Source organism: Bufo gargarizans, chromosome 4 (genome assembly GCF_014858855.1).
Source record: "Bufo gargarizans isolate SCDJY-AF-19 chromosome 4, ASM1485885v1, whole genome shotgun sequence".
Classification (NCBI taxonomy): Eukaryota; Metazoa; Chordata; class Amphibia; order Anura; family Bufonidae; genus Bufo; species Bufo gargarizans.
The window spans coordinates 373,993,844-374,011,643 of record NC_058083.1 but is presented as its reverse complement, the minus strand read 5'-3'; positions in this window follow the sequence as shown (position 1 = coordinate 374,011,643).

Below are 17,800 nucleotides of genomic sequence, written 5' to 3'. Positions count from 1 at the left end.
GCTTGTGTGGTGGTTCTCCTGTTCCAGTTACATCCTAAGCTAAGTCCTTTCCCTTTTCTTGTTATGTCTGTCCTGACTAGGCCTCAAGGAGACATTAGCTCCTTCAGTTTAGAAGGAGCCGATTGCCTCTTTCCCTGTTCCCTAAGATGAGGGTTTGGTGCAGTGTTTCAGCAGTCTCAGGTTCCTGTGCATGTGCATTTCCACCATTGAGATTTGCATATGTTGTTAGCAGCTTAGGGAGAGTATCAGGGAATGCTAGGAGGTGACCTCTTTATTCCCTAAGTTGTGGTTCTCTTTGGTTGTTTTTCCTTTCCCATACTTCCCGTGACAGGTTGTGCTGTCCATGATCTGGATAAGCACCGGCTGATGCTGCAAAATAAACCGGCAGGTGATACTAAAGCTGTGGGCCAACCTAAAATGTTTGGAGACAGTTGGTAGAGCCTGGTATAGGGCAGCGGAACTACGAGTCCCAGCTCGTAATATTGTGTACTGGGTCCCAAGTTTCCAGGGCTGCAGCTCGTCCGGGCCATCTATCTGCATTTGCTGTATAATTGTGGACGAAATATCCTGCATAAGTGATTAATACAACCCACAACCCTAGATCCTCACAATGGGAAAATATAGGAAGGTAGCAGTTGGCTGGAGAATTACTTGGCTGACAACTATCTTAAGTAGGCCATATACATAGGATAACAATCTCTATCTCTCTGTAAAGATTGTACCCAAATGATTCTGAAGAAATTCTGATTCTACCAAATCAGAATAAAAAATAATCATGTCAAATTTCAATACTAACTAAATGATTTGCTAATCACTAATTGACAGCTATTTCTGTATATACATTCATAGTGGGAAGGCTTTCAATCACTACTATAAGGACCATCTCTTTGACTGGAAATACCAGAATGAGCATATATATGAGCTATGTTTACATTTTTGCATTGAACGGTTCTTTTTTTTTATTTTTATTTTTTTATAAATTTTTATTGATATACAAAAGATTCATTTACATAATACATTACTAATAAATCATTCCCCATCCACCCCCTCATCCCCCCCCCCCCCTTTGCAGGAAACAAAAAACAGAAAGAAAAAAAAAAACAGCAACAAAAATAAATAAATAAATAAATAAATTATAAGTAAATTTATAAATAAATATATAAATTAATTAATTAAATTAGTTATTCTTATCCCAATCCTTCCAGACTGCACCCCACTTTAAATAGGATCCTCTTTGTTTATGCATTATCCTCTCGTAGCTCTTCACTTTCTCAACCAGACCCAACCAGTTATTGCAGTCTGGAGCAGAAGGACAAAACCATGATCTGGAGATAAGAAGTCTGGCTAGAAACATTACCTTGGTCAGTAGTTGGCGTTTTATAGGCTGGTAGTTTACCTCCGATAGGTCTCCCAGGACTCATATCCTGGGGGACAGAGGAACTACAATGTTAAGTTTGCGAGCCAAATTGGTTTGGACCGATCTCCAATAGCTGCTCAACATTGGGCAATCCCAAAACAGATGTAAATGATCTGCCTCGGTGTTGCCGCAACGTGGGCAGTCAGAGGAGGCTCTGTATCCTCTCCTATATAGCCACATGGGTGTCACATATATTTTGTGAAGAATATTGAATTGTACAACAATGTGATTGAAATTATGTGAAACTAATTTTAAACTTTCCCCTATATTGTTCCAATCTAGAGGACCTGCCTCTGAAAGTGAAGAAGACCAGGATCTTTGTCCTGGAGAAAAAACACCCCAAATTTTTTTTTTCATTAAGTGTCTATAGCAGTGTGATATTTTTATTCTCGTGACTGTTTTCTTACTGATTAAATCGTGTAAAAATTCAGGAGTATCTATAAAAAAAAGATGACTATTCAAAGTGCTAGAAAGTGCCGACCTCAATTGAAAATATGCGTACCAAGCTACCTCACCCAGATTTGCCCTTTGCCTTAGCTCAATCAGGGGCAGAATTTGTCCACCATTGACGACCTGATGTAAGTACTGAACGTTCTTAGTCCTCCAGTACTGGCAGCAGCTCAAGTCCCCTAAGTTCAAGATCTTTGAATTATGCCATAGTGGGGTGCAAACAAGTGATGCCTTAACTCCACACCAGCTTCTTATAACCAGCCAAGTCCTTATAGCCATTCTGCAAAAAAGTGTGTACCCAATCTGTATATTTAATAGGTAATCAGACTCCAGTACTGAAAAAAAATCTGAAAGACCTGAGTCTTTCATCATTTTATTGCAGAAATGGCTATTTTCCCAGTCGTTAAAAAAGCAAAGTTGAGAGGCCACAAAATAGCCCTTAAAGTAAGGGAGGTTAAGACCTCCCTGATTATAAGGCATAGAAAAATACAGTGCCTTCAGTCTAACCCGCTTCCTCCCCCACAGTAGATCGTTAAGCATCCGCTCTATGAGTCTAAAATACTTGTCCGCGATCCATACAGGCGAGTTGCGCAGGACATACAGAACCTGGGGCAGCACTACCATTTTTATTAAAGAAATTCTGTCCGCCCTTGCAGGCAGAATTTTTTGCCATATCTTAATTTTGGCCCTCAGCTTTGTCAACAGGGGAATTAAATTGAGTTGTAGATATTCCTGAGGTTTAGCGGAAACTAAAATCCCCAGGTACTTTATAAAACCAGAAGTTGTTAACTGGTTATCCCAGTCACCTCGCAACTCATCTATAGGGAGGAGAACAGTCTTCTCCCAATTAATCTCCAAACCCGATGGAGCGGAGAAAGCACCAACCAAATCCATTATGCGAGGGAGGGTGGTTTCTGTTTGATGAACAAAGACCAAGATGTCATCTGCATAAAGAGATACGCGATCCTGTCTCCCCATTATGCCAAAGCCGGACACCTGCAGATCCTGTCTTATGCTAGCTGCTAAGGGTTCAATATAAATATTGAACAAGAGGGGAGAAAGAGGACAGCCTTGGCGGGTGCCTCTTCCTAGGGAGAAACTCTCTGTAATCGTATCATTGATCCTGATCCTGGCAACTGGAGAGCTATATAATAACTGAACCATCGCCATGAATCTGGGGCCAAAGCCCATTTTTTTCATCACCTCCCAAAGGAAGATCCACTCCACCCTGTCGAAGGCTTTGGTAGCATCCAGCGACAGGATGGAGCGGGTACCACACCCCGGAGACTGAATATTCATAAATAACCTATGTAAATTATAATGTGTGCCCCTTCCTGGGATAAAACCATTCTGGTCTGGGTGAATAATAGTGGGTATAACCCGAGAGAGCCTCCTGGCCAGAACTTTTGATAGTAGCTTAACGTCAGTATTTAGTAAGGAGATTGGTCTATAGGAGCTCAGTTCTATTGGGTCCTTATCCTTTTTAGGAATCAAAACAATGAGGGCCTCCATCATAGAGCATGGCAAGTCCCCTCCCTTCATTGCATGAGAGAAAACCTCTAGCATCTGAGGGAGAATCACTTCACCATTCTTACGATAGAATTCGTATGGGAGGCCATCTAGACCTGGCGATGAGTTCCCCGAGACAGACCCCAGAGCCTCCTGCAGCTCCGGCAGAGACAACTCCTCCTCTAAGCATTCCATTTGGGCTGTACTTAAGGTCGACAATGGAATCCCATCCAAAAACCGCATTGCCAGGTCAGATGACAGGCCAGGAGAGGATCTATACAGCTGGGCAAAGTACTGCAGAAAAGTATCCGCAATCCCCTCTGGCTCTACTATAATTTTTCTCTCTGGGTAGCGAATCGAAAGAATAGATTTATTTTTCTTATCTTGTTGTGTGATTATTCTGGCCAGGAGCTTACCGGGGCGTCCAGACTCCGAAAAATACTTTAACCCCTTGAAGAATACTCTATGATTTGCTTTCTCGATTAAATATTTCTCGAGGGAGCAACTCGCTTTCTGCATTTCTTCCCTGTTGTATTCAGTAGGATGACTCGTATATCGCTCAGTTGTAAGTGCAGCAATCTTGGCCAGTTCTTTCTCCTCTTCCTTAAATATTCTCTTTGCTGCAGCAATCTCGCTTATAAAGACCCCTCTCAAATATGCTTTCAAAGCGTCCCATACTATATTGATGTTAGCAGAGGGGAGGTTCACCTCCCAAAAGGAGGAGATCAGTATTTTAATAGACTGATAGTTGTCCAAAATGGTGAGCCAATATGGATTCAGCTTGAATCCTAGCCCCCTCTTGTCCTTATTCTCCCTAGTGCATACCTCAATTAGTACTGGTGAGTGGTCCGAGACTGTTCTTGCTCCATATCGCATTTTCCGGATATTAATCAGGTTGCTCTCATTAGTAAATGCTAGGTCTATCCTAGACATTGCTCTACCTCCCCTAGAAACACAGGAGTATATTTTCTTTCCTCCGCCAAGATATTCCCATATATCCACCACTCCAGCCTCCAGACAGAACTGAGGCAGCGGCGAATTACACGGATTCCTCCCCAATTCTGCATCTAATGTAAATCTGTCTCTTTTAGGGTCCATGACCGCATTAAAGTCCCCCATCAAAACTAATCGGCATTCTGGTCTCTTTTCAAGAAAAAAACAATAGCTGGATTAGTGGATACATCGAGAATGGCGGAGGTATATAGAAAAAAGCAAGAACATAACTGCAACCATGCAACTCGCCATACAAAAAAATAAATCTGCCCTGATCATCTATATAGGATTCTATCAGGGTAAAATCTACAGAATTATGGATCAGAACTGAAACACCCCTAGAGGATCCACTAAAGGTGGAATGATAGGCTTGAGAATACCATCCCATTGTCAAACGGGACACGGTTTCTTTAGTAAGATGGGTTTCTACTATGCAGATAATTGCTGGGAGATATCTTTTTAGTGCATCCATTATAGCTTGCCTTTTGACCCTTTCCCCGAGCCCTCTGACATTCCATGCTACAATTCTAGTAGCCATCAATCACAACAAAGAGAGAAAAAAAAAACCCGGCCAAAACCTGACATTATAGTCTATAAGGTCCAGTGGCAAATGGCAGTATCCAGCAATGCCAAATCCAGTAAACTCTGGCAGGCTGTTCTCTGCCTCAAAAGCCTCCTGTATCAGGTTACCACACATGTGAGCGTAGCCTAAGCCAGATAGTAATATAGTATTTTTTTGCATGAGGAGAACATGGATAGTTAGTTGCTTACTCACTGTAATCTAGTTTAGATAAAAATAGGTGGTGTGACTTCAAATATGCCAATGTGTGGCCATATTTTGCCAGAATATTTTTCCCCAAATAGCCAAACAAATAGCTGGTTAAAAACAACTATCTACTAGCAAGATGCACCTTATTTATCATACAGTGTGGGCTACTGGGAAACATTTGGCACATCTTTAGACTGCCAAGTCTGTATACCCTGTCTAGATATCAGACATCACTAGTAAATCTGCCTCCGTGTTTAAAACATGTCAGTGTGTTCCTGTTTCTATGCTATCACATTCTTAAATGGAAATAAAATAAAAGGCATTGTTTTATCTAAAGAAGTCCTGAGAGTTACTTTCTTTTTCATACTGGAGCATGGGAAGATGGTGGCAGCAGATCAAAGTCACCATATTAAATAATCACAAATATGCCCAATTTACCAAATCAAGAGGGTAAAGATGTTGCTGTTCTACTCTATACCTCCATTATGGATAGGGTTGTGTTACCTGCCCAAGAAATGTGTTTTCCTTATAATACATGTGAAATGTAATATCCAGCTACATACAGTAGGGATTCAACCACCGTTTCAGCAGTGTTACTCCACAACAAATTATTATGGCCACATAAAGACTGGTAAGTACAGTGTGCATATTAGGATATCTTCAGTTGTCAGAATCAAATATCATAATAATGTAAGCTTGAGACAAATTACTCTTCCTGATACCTGGCTCTGATACCTGACTATCACCTGACTCATATCTGAACTTGTTATTAAAACGGATTGTCCCATGTTGGGCATTGCCAAATTTCTGGCATAAATTATAGTTAATGTATTGGGCTACAATGGGCTAACTCCTTCCACTAAGCTCCACCCACTTTTTAGAGAAAAACTAAAAAAGCTGCACATTCTTTTGCACAAAGCTCTCTTTGCACCAAGCGGGCATAACGCTTTGGTAAATGACACTGAATGCATCTAATACTGTACTTGTTCTAGCTCTGACCGATGAAGAAAGTCACATATTATACAATACGATCGCAGGCCCATAAATGATTATTTAATGTGCTGTGTTTGCTTATTCATTGGGTAATCATCAGCACCGTTATACAGGCTAAATATTGGGAATGAGCATAGGCACAAACGTTCATCCTGGTAATCAGCCCAATAATCGACCTGTGTAAGGGTCCATTCACATGTCCGCAAGCGTTTTGCGGTCCGCAAATTCAGTATCTGCAAAACATGGACACCGGCCATATGCGTTCCGCATTTTGCGGCCCGCACATTGCCGGCACTTTAAATAGTTTACAGACAAGAATAGGACATGTTCTATTTATTTGCGGAAGAGAAGTGCGGATGCGGACGGCATCTTTTTGGGCCCCATTGAAAATTAATGTGTCCGGATCCGTTCTGCTACGTTGCAGAACGGATCCGGACCCATTTTGCGGATGTGTGAATGGACCCTAAATGGACCCTAAATGTGCCTTTAGTTTACTCCATCTATAAGTTGACTTAGTTTTACTCCAAAAATGCAGCAACATTTTGGCACATTTTTTGGGCACACATTGCCACATTTAAGCCATCCCATTTTTCTACAAAACAGCAACCCCTTTTTGCTAAGCCACACCCCTTGTACCACGAAGCATAACATTTTAGAAAAGTGTCCAAAGCATTTGATAAATGTAGTGCAAAGCATATACAGCAGTTTTTTGGCACATGTGGCCCCAAGAAACTGCCACATTTTCAATAGTAAATCTATCCAGTGTCGGACTGTGGTGCCTAGGGCTCACCAGTAAAATTCATACTGGTGGCCCAGTGTAATGCTATATGCAAACATAACCTGCTCACACAGGCAGGTAGCAGCAGGATGCTTAAGATAATTGATTATGGGGGTCCGTGCAGTGACTTTGAGAAGGTAGATTTCTGGGGAAAGAGGATGCAGGCTGGTGTACCTCTGTGCCTATAAGTCTTCTCTGCCACCCATGCATCTATGATAAAAAAAATAAAAAATGGGTGGCTTCTTATCTACCCATTTTGTTATATTGCCACACAGGCTGGTTGAGATTCGGTAAGCTGCATATTTATTTTAAGTGCAGTCAATCTACTGTGCCATGTGTTACTGGTGCAAGGGATGAGAAACTGGGGGGCCAACCTTTGCTCAGGAGACCCCCCCCCCCCGGGGATTCAACTGTTTACCTGTGGCCAGTCCGAGGGATTATTGAAGGAACCTGTGTTAGGACACTGCCATAGGTTGAATGATTTGGAAGCAACACACTATAGCTATATGCAACTATTTCTTATTTGATATTCAGACAGTAATATAAATTGTTTAGGTTATGGCCATACAGTCTATTGGTGCAGTTTTGGCTCTGGATCATAGTCAGGCAGCTGAGATGAGCAAAAGCTTTGAGATAAGTAAAAATAAATAAAAAATAAGCCTACCTAACGTGTCTGGGGTTAAAGGGGTTGTCCTGCCGTTTATTCTGATGACCTATCATCAGGGTAGGTCATCCATATCTGATCAGCTGTTTGACGAGGAGGCAGCGTTCCATGGGAGTGCTGCTTCTTTGTCTTTACTTGTCGTCTCCTGTGGAGCGGTGGCATAGTATAATTACAAGTACTCGCTCCATTCAAATAAATAGAGAGAGTACTTGCATTACACTTCACTTCCGAGATTAAGTGCATTGTAATGAAGAAGAAGCGGCGCCTCCTTTCCAAACAGCTGATCGGCGGGGTCCCGGGTGTCAGAACCCTGCTGAACAGATATTCAAGACCAATCCTGACAGTAGGTTATTAATATAAATGGCTGGACAACTGATTCCAAGAACATCAAATTTTAATGGTCAGTCAAGACTGTACCTTGGTGCCTAGCCCCCACCAAAAAATGTCTCCACTCCTCGAACACCTATGTACTTAATGGCCATTAACTATTGCCAATGTCATAATGCCCTTCAGCAGAGAAAACCTACAAGAAAAATACGTGCAGTGGTGTAGATTAGCCACAGAGGAAGATCTCCAAGACAGAACTGCTCCTACGCCCACTTCCACAAAAAAGAGACATGAAAGTTCAGGCTGGGCCAAAATAAAGGAATATTTGAGGGTATCAAAGCTGAAACACCCTCTTCACTCAAATTTTGAAGATCTGCTCCCTTCTTAGTGAGATCAGTTAGGCATATGGTATGAGGCATACAGGCAACAGAAGAGAAATTACAAAAAAATTCCTGTAATAATTAGCAAAACCCTGAAATCTCTGTAATTCCCATGGAATCTGCAGTACAGTTGTCAGAAAAAAGGTAGCCAATCAGTAGAGAATACAAGTTTATTTTAATGGACAAATACAAATTTATCAATGAAATCCCTGAGAATGTCATTTACCAGATTTTCAAAAACTGCGGGAGCATTACCAATTCAGGGGGCATAACTAGGTATTCATAGGGTAGAGATGAGTGGGAGAGAGTAGTGATTCTTTACCGTGATTTTATTCAATTTGAGATAATCAATGCAAGGTCTTAAACCACCATATTTTCTTTGCTCTGTGGGGGAACAGATGGGGTATTATGACCCTTACGAAGGCTGTCCTCAACATAATCCTTCACATCCTGTTTTTTAGACTTGAAATATCCCCCTTGGGGAATTTAGCATCAGAAAAAAGCTCAAAAGCCAGTCATACAGTCTATGGGGGGGGGGGGGGGGGGGAGTGTGTCACTACCATATACAAAATGTTTAGCAGTGAAATACTGAACACATGGAGGTAGAAGAGGCATATCCAACAACTTAACGTAGGTTACAGACAGGGTGTAAAGTTTAACAGGAGCCTGAGACAAGTGTTCTGATCTTCACTGAAGTGTCAAGCTGCAATAACAGGAGGGATAATTTTTTTTAGCAACCTGAAAATCCAGAAAATTAGCTGCAAATTCACAATCAACTAAAGCTGTACCCACCACTGGATTTTCAGAATAATACATTGAAACAGACAAAAATGTCTTAAAGTGAATGGGAGATATTTGACCTCCTCGTTCCGAGATCCACCTAGGTGTTGAAGTTTTTCCTGTTTGCAACACTTGGAAAAACTCTGGAAGCTTCTCCACTCATAGGCTTACATGGTGGATCTCAAATTAATAGATTCTGCAGAAGACAGAGGGATAGACCTCAGATCCCAACAGAGTAGGCTGCAAAGAAGTGTACTCCTTGTTGCATTCCCTTAGAAGTTGATTAAGTCTGATGGCCAGGGTCATAGCTTCCTCCAAGGAGGCTTTTTAATATGTTAGAGACCAAGGTCATCGTCCAGACCCCAGCCAGTGAACCGTAAACTGCTATTAGCCTTCCAAGATCATAGAGAACTCATCTGCCTTGATATTCTTCTCTGCAGGATGGAAATGCCGGAGATAGCTCAATCTGTCAAACAAAAGTTATATCCGAGCCTTCTTATGATCTATATACATGACAAGTGGATGAACACCATCCAGGAGATGCCTCTAGTCTTCAAGAGCCAACTTAATGGCCAGCCACCTATAGAAAGAACTATTTGCAAACTTCTGGACAACAAATAACAGTAGCCGAGGAGAATACCTGCTTAAGCGTCTAGAAAGTAGTCTTTGCCTCTGGTGCCCATTCGTTAGTGTTCACCCCCTAAGCAGGTGACTGCTGAAATGGGAGTAGTAAAGGTAGACAAACTGCAAGTAGGTAGGGAAAGCGGGCTGGGTTCTAGCCTTAGGGCTCACTGTCCTTGTCTGTCCCTACCTACAGTCGTAACATTATCACTGGCCCAAACAAAAAGACTTGGTACCTGCACTACTATGGACTCCATGGCAGCTTTAGCCTCACAGATGGATGGCATTGCTCAGTTGATGCAGGATTTAGTTTGCACTTCCGCCCAATTCCCCTAAGCAGTATTCTTTTTTTTTTCTGCCCCCGGACTTCTGTATGATAAGCCTGATAGGGCAGCCTACACTGAAAGTCAGCGCCTCTCTTTGTGTCAAGGCAGGCAGCCTGTAGAGGAGTACTGCTCTGAGTTTCGCAGGTGGTGTACTGCGTCTGGCTGGAACAATCCAGCCAATAGATTACAGTTCAGACTGCTCCTTTCAGAAACTCTGCGGGATCTGTTAGTCCTTAGACGAGGCCATGTCTTTAGCTATTTGACTATTCTTTCAGTCCTTCTCCCTTCCCTCCTGTCTCAGTCTAATGTGGTGAAGGCGCCAGTGGAGTCTGAAGAGTGCATGCAAGTGGGTACCATGTCTTCTCAGCAAAATGAATGGCCTTTGCTTCTACTGTAGCAGTCCTGAACATCTACTGCAATGCTGTCCAACTAGGCTGGGGGCGTAAATCTTTAAAGTGTCTGAGTGATAATCGGGGAGTTCACTCAGACGCACAGGTATTTCCCAAACAAATTGACAGGGTTCTATTGCCTGTAAATCTCTCTTCACAAGGGGTATATGTTTCTGGCTTAGTTTTTGTGGATTCAGGGGCTGCAGCTAGCTTTGTTAATTTTGATTCTGAGATTGCTTTGGGTCTCAAATTACTTAGGTTACCTGAACCGATTCCAGTATCCATGGTGGATACTACTCCTTTAGCCAGAGGATTTATTGAGAATAGGACTCCAGATTTGGTAATGAAGGTCAGTTCCATTCATTCTGAGAGGTGTGCCTTATATGTCATGAAAGATTTGTCTGCTGACGTCATCCTGGGATTACTGCGGTTGAGGGAACATAGTCCTGTCTTTAATAGTGATGAGCGGCAGGGGCAACATTCAAATTTGTGATATTTTGTGAATATTTTGTAGAATATTCGTTGAATATTCGCGAATTTGAATATTCATTGTATTCTACATTCTTTTTTTTTTTAGCACGAAAATCGGCAAGGTAATGATCGCGTAATATGCAAATATTACGTGATCAATACAGGCGTGGGTCAAAAACTAATAAATAGCACTATAAAATATAGGGCTATATATTCGTTTTTAGAATATTCTTCATTTTTTTCCATCTGAACACATGATTGGCCCAAAAGCAATTTAAGCAGGGAGGAATCATGACTTCAGATGGAAAAAAATGACGTATATTCTAAAATACAAATATATAGCACTATATTCAATATAGTGCTATATATTAGTTTTTAGAATATTCGGCAATGACAAATATTCTAAAAAGTTAATAAATATATATATATATATATATATATATATATATATATATACATACATACATACACACACACACATAGCACTATATTGAATATATATATACAGTACAGACCAAAAGTACTGATTCACACAGTCTCCTCTTAACAGTTGTTCTAGAGATGTGTCTGCTGCTAGAACTCTGTGTGACATTGACCTGGTCTCTAATCTGAGCTGCTGTTAACCTGCGATTTACTGGAATTATTGCTGCCACACACATCAAGAGAATGCCAAAAGTGTGCAAAGCAGTAATCAAAGCAAGAGGTGGCTACTTTGAAGAACCTAGAATATGAGATATTTTCAGTTGTTTCACACTTTTTTGTTATGTATATAATTCCACATGTGTTAATTCATAGTTTTGATGCCTTCAGTGTGAATCTACAATTTTCATAGTCATGAAAATAAAGAAAACTCTTTGAATTAGAAGGTTGGTCTGTACTGTAAAATATATATATATATATATATATATATATATATACACACACACACATATACACACACACACACACACACTATATTAGTTCTTTTTAGCATATTCAGCATTTTTTCCATTATATAGTACTATAATTTAGTATATAGTACTATAAATTAGTTTTTTAGAATATTTGTCATTTTTTTTCCATCTGAAGTCATGATTCCTAAGTTGGTCCACATGCAAGAAGCAGGGAGGAATCATGACTTCAGATGGAAAAAAATGACGAATATATTAGAAAAAACTAATTTATAGCAAATTTATATAGCACTATATTCGAAATATTCGCAAATTCTCAAAATTGCGATATTCGAGATAAAAATTATTTTTTTGATATTTGCGCTCAACACTAGTTTTCAATTGGCGTATGGGGAATTAGTAAAATGGGATCCCAGTGCTCTGATCAACACATTTCTATCCAGCTTGCTGGTGTTTAATTAAAGAAAGGTCTGTTACCTGAAGTTATTGAGGATTTTCAGGATTCTTTTTCCAAAGAAGCATCCGAGTCCTTGCCTCTTTATTGTGATTATGACTATGCGATAGAACTTGTAGCTGATGCTAAGTCCCCTAAGGGTAAGAGCTATAATCTTTCTGGACCTCAAATACAGGCCATGAAAGATTATATTTATGATAGTGTAAAGAAAGGACATATTTGGTCATCCGTATCCCCTATGGGATCTAGATTATTTTTTGTTGGGAAAAAATATATAGTGGACTACACCCTTGTATCAAATATAGGGAATTAAATAATATCACTGTCAGAAACCAGTATACTCTTTCACCTATTCCTGATTTTATTTTATCAAATTGTGGGGGCTTAGTGGTATTCTAAGATTTTAGAATCTGGAAGGGGAAAAGAATGGAAGACAGGATTCAAAACCCCTGAAGGGTTTTTTGAATACCTTGTAATGCCCCAGCAGTGTGCCTCATGATATTCTTCATGAATTCATGGGTCTCTCTGTTGTTGTTGTTTATCTTGACGATCAACTGGTTCTCTGATATGTTGCCTGCTTTTGAAACCCTGAAAGAGAGTTTCATTTGTGCTCCTGTACTCATCAATCCAGATGTCACTGTGCTTCAGCAGTTGGAGTGGGTGCTGTATTCTCGCAGGTATCATCTTATCTGTCTAATTTGCAGCCATGTGCATTCTAGAAATGTTTCCTCTTCTGAGAAAAATTATGACATTGGTAATTGGGAACCTCTGGCTATAAAATGGGCCTTTGAGGAATGGCAGCATTTCTTAGAAAGAGCCCAACACCAGGTCATTGGACTTACAGATCACAAGAACCTAGTGTACCTTAACACTGCTAAGCTTTTGAATACCTCAGTCTATTGATACTAAACCTGTTAACATTCGTCTTCCTGGTATTATTATTGCTGCCATTAATCCTGATCTTGCCTCTGAAATTTTATCTTTTTTGTTTGGTGTCTCCAACTCTTTGTCTTAAAGTTTTGAAGGAGTTTCATTGCTCAGTACTTAACATCTGGTCTCCAGAGCTTATTGATGGCCTACTTGATCACAAGATGTGATTGTTATTGTCCCGGCATGTGATTTTTGCACAAGGGCCAAGGTACCCAGGTCCTACGGGTCTACTTTGTCCCTTGCCCATTCCACAGAGACCATGGACACACATCTCTGAATTTTTGTATGTATAATATTCTCAAATTGCACGGGATACCCGTTTATTTTCTCTGGTGGGGGGGTACCGTTTGTCTCTAGATTCTGGAGAGAGTTTAGCAAAAGGTTGGGAATGAAACTGTCTTCTTCAGCTTTTCATCCTCAGACAAATGTACAAACTGAAAGGGTCAAATGGGGTTTGGAACAGTTTTTGAGGTGCTTTGTATCTGATTGTCAGAATAAATGGAAAGAAAATGTTGTCACTAGCAGAGTTTGCTATCAACAACCACATCAGCTCCTCTTCTAGGTATACTCTTTAGGGTTTGAGTTCTGCAAACTGAAAGCATCCAGTGTGAACAAGCCGATAGAAAAAAGTTCCTTGGGTCCGAATTTTGTTCTTGGGAAACTTGTATGGCTTTTTTGCGCTTAGGGTCCTGTTTGGTAAATGTGCTCTGAAATGTATTGTCCAATATAAGATCACCTCTATTGTTAATCCGGTATCTTTTGCTCTTCAGTTGCCACCCTCCTTTAGGATACATAGGGGGTCATTTACTAACCAGAAATACGCCTATATTAGGAAGCTGTCTTACATTTAGAAGAGGCGGTGGATTCATCAAAGTTATGTCCTCTACATAACTCCGGTGAATTCACCACCAGCTATAAGGGATATTAAGACCGATGTCTAAAACACCGGTCTTAATAAATGACCCCCCATAATGTTTTCCACAAATCGCTGCTTAATTAAATACATTCCTCCTGTGATTGCTCCCATTAAGCTTCCTGATCCAATTGTTATCCAAGGTTTACTGAATATGAGGTAGAGAAAATTCTTGGATGGGATATGGTGCTGAGGACAGAACATGGGTTGCGGCTCGAGATGTTCATGCTCCTTGTCCTTGTATTTAAACCCCTTCCTGGCCATACACTAGTGCCAGTGATAGTTTTTGACTCACTAGCTGTGTTCCTGGTTCCTTGTTCCTCTGCTTATTGGATTGCTTCCTTTGACCCCGGGCTTGTCTTCTGATCACTCTGACTGTTTGACACTGCGTTGTCCATCTGGTGTAGGTGAGAAAGGGCTGTTCTCTGTATTAGTAAGAGCCCAGACGTCAGGTGTTTATTTGTCGTATTTGTTTGATATGCTTTATGTACCATGACTATCCCCAAGTGACAGGTAAGGTCTGTTTCACATTTGCGGTAAGCAAATCTGGCAGACTGCTCTGGCCGCTACCATGTGCTGCCGAGATACCGCCCGGCCCTTTCACTATAATGGGGCCAGACGGTATCTCGGCAGCACATGGTATTCACGGATCCAGCAGGCAGTTCCAGACTGGAACAGCTTGCCAGATCTTCACAAATGTGAAACAAGCCTAACTTGGAGCCCAAGCATCATATTGTAATGGCTTCACTCTAACAGCAGTACAGCATACGTCATATATGAGCAGAAAAAAAATAAAGCATTCTTCGGACTTTTTACCCTGCAGTCTGAGAGTACAAGATCCCTAACATACACCAACCTATAAGCCAAAAAATGTTAGTACATCTTATAGAGCGAATACAGCAACATGACCTGAACATAGCAGGCCATTCTAAATAGGGACAGCAACCTGGGATGTACACATGCAATGTACTGCACGTAGCATCTTCTATACTGATTTGTACCCTGCGATGTTAGCATAGTGGGTGCTAGTGGAGGAAAAGCTAGGCAGATGTGCTGGAGCAGGAAGACCAACTGCCAGCCCACCTCTTTCGGAGGACCGGGAAGCCGTGGAAGCTCAATACTCACCTCTTTCTGGTCCTCGGCTCTTCGCTGTGAAGGCTGTGCACATGTGAGGTTACGGTGTGACCTCACACTGTGCTTGCCAGTTCACAGCACAGCAGACTAAAGAGGAGGAAGACCAAGTGTGGGCGGTGACGAGCGGCGGCGTCCAGAGCAGTAAAGGTAAGCGTTTTTTTCTTATGAGGCTGAAGAGAGGCATATGGGGGCTGATATGAGGCATGGGGCTCTTATCTGAGGTCTGATTGGGGGTCATTCACATTGGGGTCTGGGCTGAGTTCTGATTGGCGGTCGGATCTGAGGTCTAATTGGGGTCTTATTAACATTGGGGATCTGATTGGTGAACTGACCTGAGGTGTCATATAAAAAAAAAAAAATAATAATAATAATAAATAAAAAATCGGTAGTTAGTCTTACCGGTAACGTTCTTTCCAGGAGGCCAACATGACAGCACATGGGAGGATGTCCAATCCAATCTCTGTAGGGACAGGAAGTGAGACAGATTAAAAGCCCCCCCCCCCTTCCCTCCGATCTCCAGTGTCTTCTAAATTACTACACCGGATGGATGCAACACAATTTTATTACTAATATGATCAGCAATGTTAACATCACACTGAATCACATATTAGGGAGGGAATTAGGAGTGCTGTCATGTTGGACTCCTGGAAAGAACGTTACCGGTAAGACTAACTACCGATTTCCAGGACGTCCCCCATGACAGCACATGGGAGAGTTACCAACTTAGCCATCAGGGAGGGACCACAGCCTGTAGAACCTTACGCCCAAAGGAAAGCTGACGATTGGACGGCAGGTTCAACCTGTAATGTTTACAAAAGGTGTTATAACTTGTCCAGGTGGCTGCCTGACAAATCTGATCTATAGAGGCGTTCGCCTTCTCCGCCCAGGAAGCTGCGACTGCCCTAGTAGAATGTGCCCTGATAGAGATAGGACAGGGACTATCCTGAAGACTATATGCTTCCACAATTGTTGACTTGATCCACTGTGTCAGAGTCCTCTTAGTCACTTTCTTCCCTCTTCCTGCTTTACTAAATTGTACAAAGAGGTTTGAGTCCTTCCTATCAGGTTCTGTTCGGCGAAGGTATTCAATGACTGCCCGACGGACGTCCAGGCAATGGAATTTCTCCTCTTCCGGATCTCTAGGAGAGGCGTAAAAAGAAGGTAAAAATATTTCTTGTTCCCTATGGAAAGTAGAGACGACCTTAGGGAGGAACCCTGGGTCTAGCTGAAGAATTATTCGATCCGGGCAGACTAGGGATGAGCGAACTCGAACTGTATAGTTCGGGTTCGTACCGAATTTTGGGGTGTCCGTGACACGGACCCGAACCCGGACATTTTCGTAAAAGTCCGGGTTCGGGTTCGGTGTTCGTCGCTTTCTTGGCGCTTTTGTGACGCTTTCTTGGCGCTTTTTGAAAGGCTGCAAAGCAGCCAATCAACAAGCGTCATACTACTTGCCCCAAGAGGCCATCACAGCCATGCCTACTATTGGCATGGCTGTGATTGGCCAGAGCACCATGTGACCCAGCCTCTATTTAAGCTGGAGTCACATAGCGCCGCCCGTCACTCTGCTCTGATTAGCGTAGGGAGAGGTTGCGGCTGCGACAGTAGGGCGAGATTAGGCAGATTAACTCCTCCAAAGGACTTGATTAACTGATCGATCTGCAGCTGTGGATCATTGAGCTGCTGATCCTCAATTGCTCACTGTTTTTAGGCTGCACAGACCGTTTGTCAGTCTCATTTTTCTGGGGTGATCGGCGGCCATTTTGTGTCTTGTGGTGCGCCAGCACAAGCTGCGACCAAGTGCATTTAACCCTCAATGGTGTGGTTGTTTTTTGGCTAAAGCCTACATCAGGGTGAAGCTGTCACACCAAGTGCATTTAACCAGCAATAGTCTGTTCATTTTTTGGCCATATACAAAATCAGGGGCAAGCTGCGCCTGTCACCAAGTGCATTTAACCCTCAATGGTGTGGTTGTTTTTTGGCTAAAGCCTACATCAGGGTGAAGCTGTCACACCAAGTGCATTTAACCAGCAATAGTCTGTTCATTTTTTGGCCATATACAAAATCAGGGGCAAGCTGCGCCTGTCACCAAGTGCATTTAACCCTCAATGGTGTGGTTGTTTTTTGGCTAAAGCCTACATCAGGGTGAAGCTGTCACACCAAGTGCATTTAACCAGCAATAGTCTGTTCATTTTTTGGCCATATACAAAATCAGGGGCAAGCTGCGCCTGTCACCAAGTGCATTTAACCCTCAATGGTGTGGTTGTTTTTTGGCTAAAGCCTACATCAGGGTGAAGCTGTCACACCAAGTGCATTTAACCAGCAATAGTCTGTTTATTTTTTGGCCATATCCCAGTCTAATTCTGTCACTAAATCCATACCGGTCACCCAGCGCCTAAATACTAGGCCTCAAATTTATATCCAGCTAAATCTGTCCCTAGTGCTGTAGCTGGGCGAGTTATTTAGTGTCCGTTCAAGCACATTTCTTGTTCTGGGTTGAAATACAATTCCCAATTTAGCAATTTCATAATTTAGTGGTTCCTGCTATATCAGAGCTATTTGAAATCTATCCCAAAAAGGGTATATAATATTGAAGGTGCACATTGGGTCAT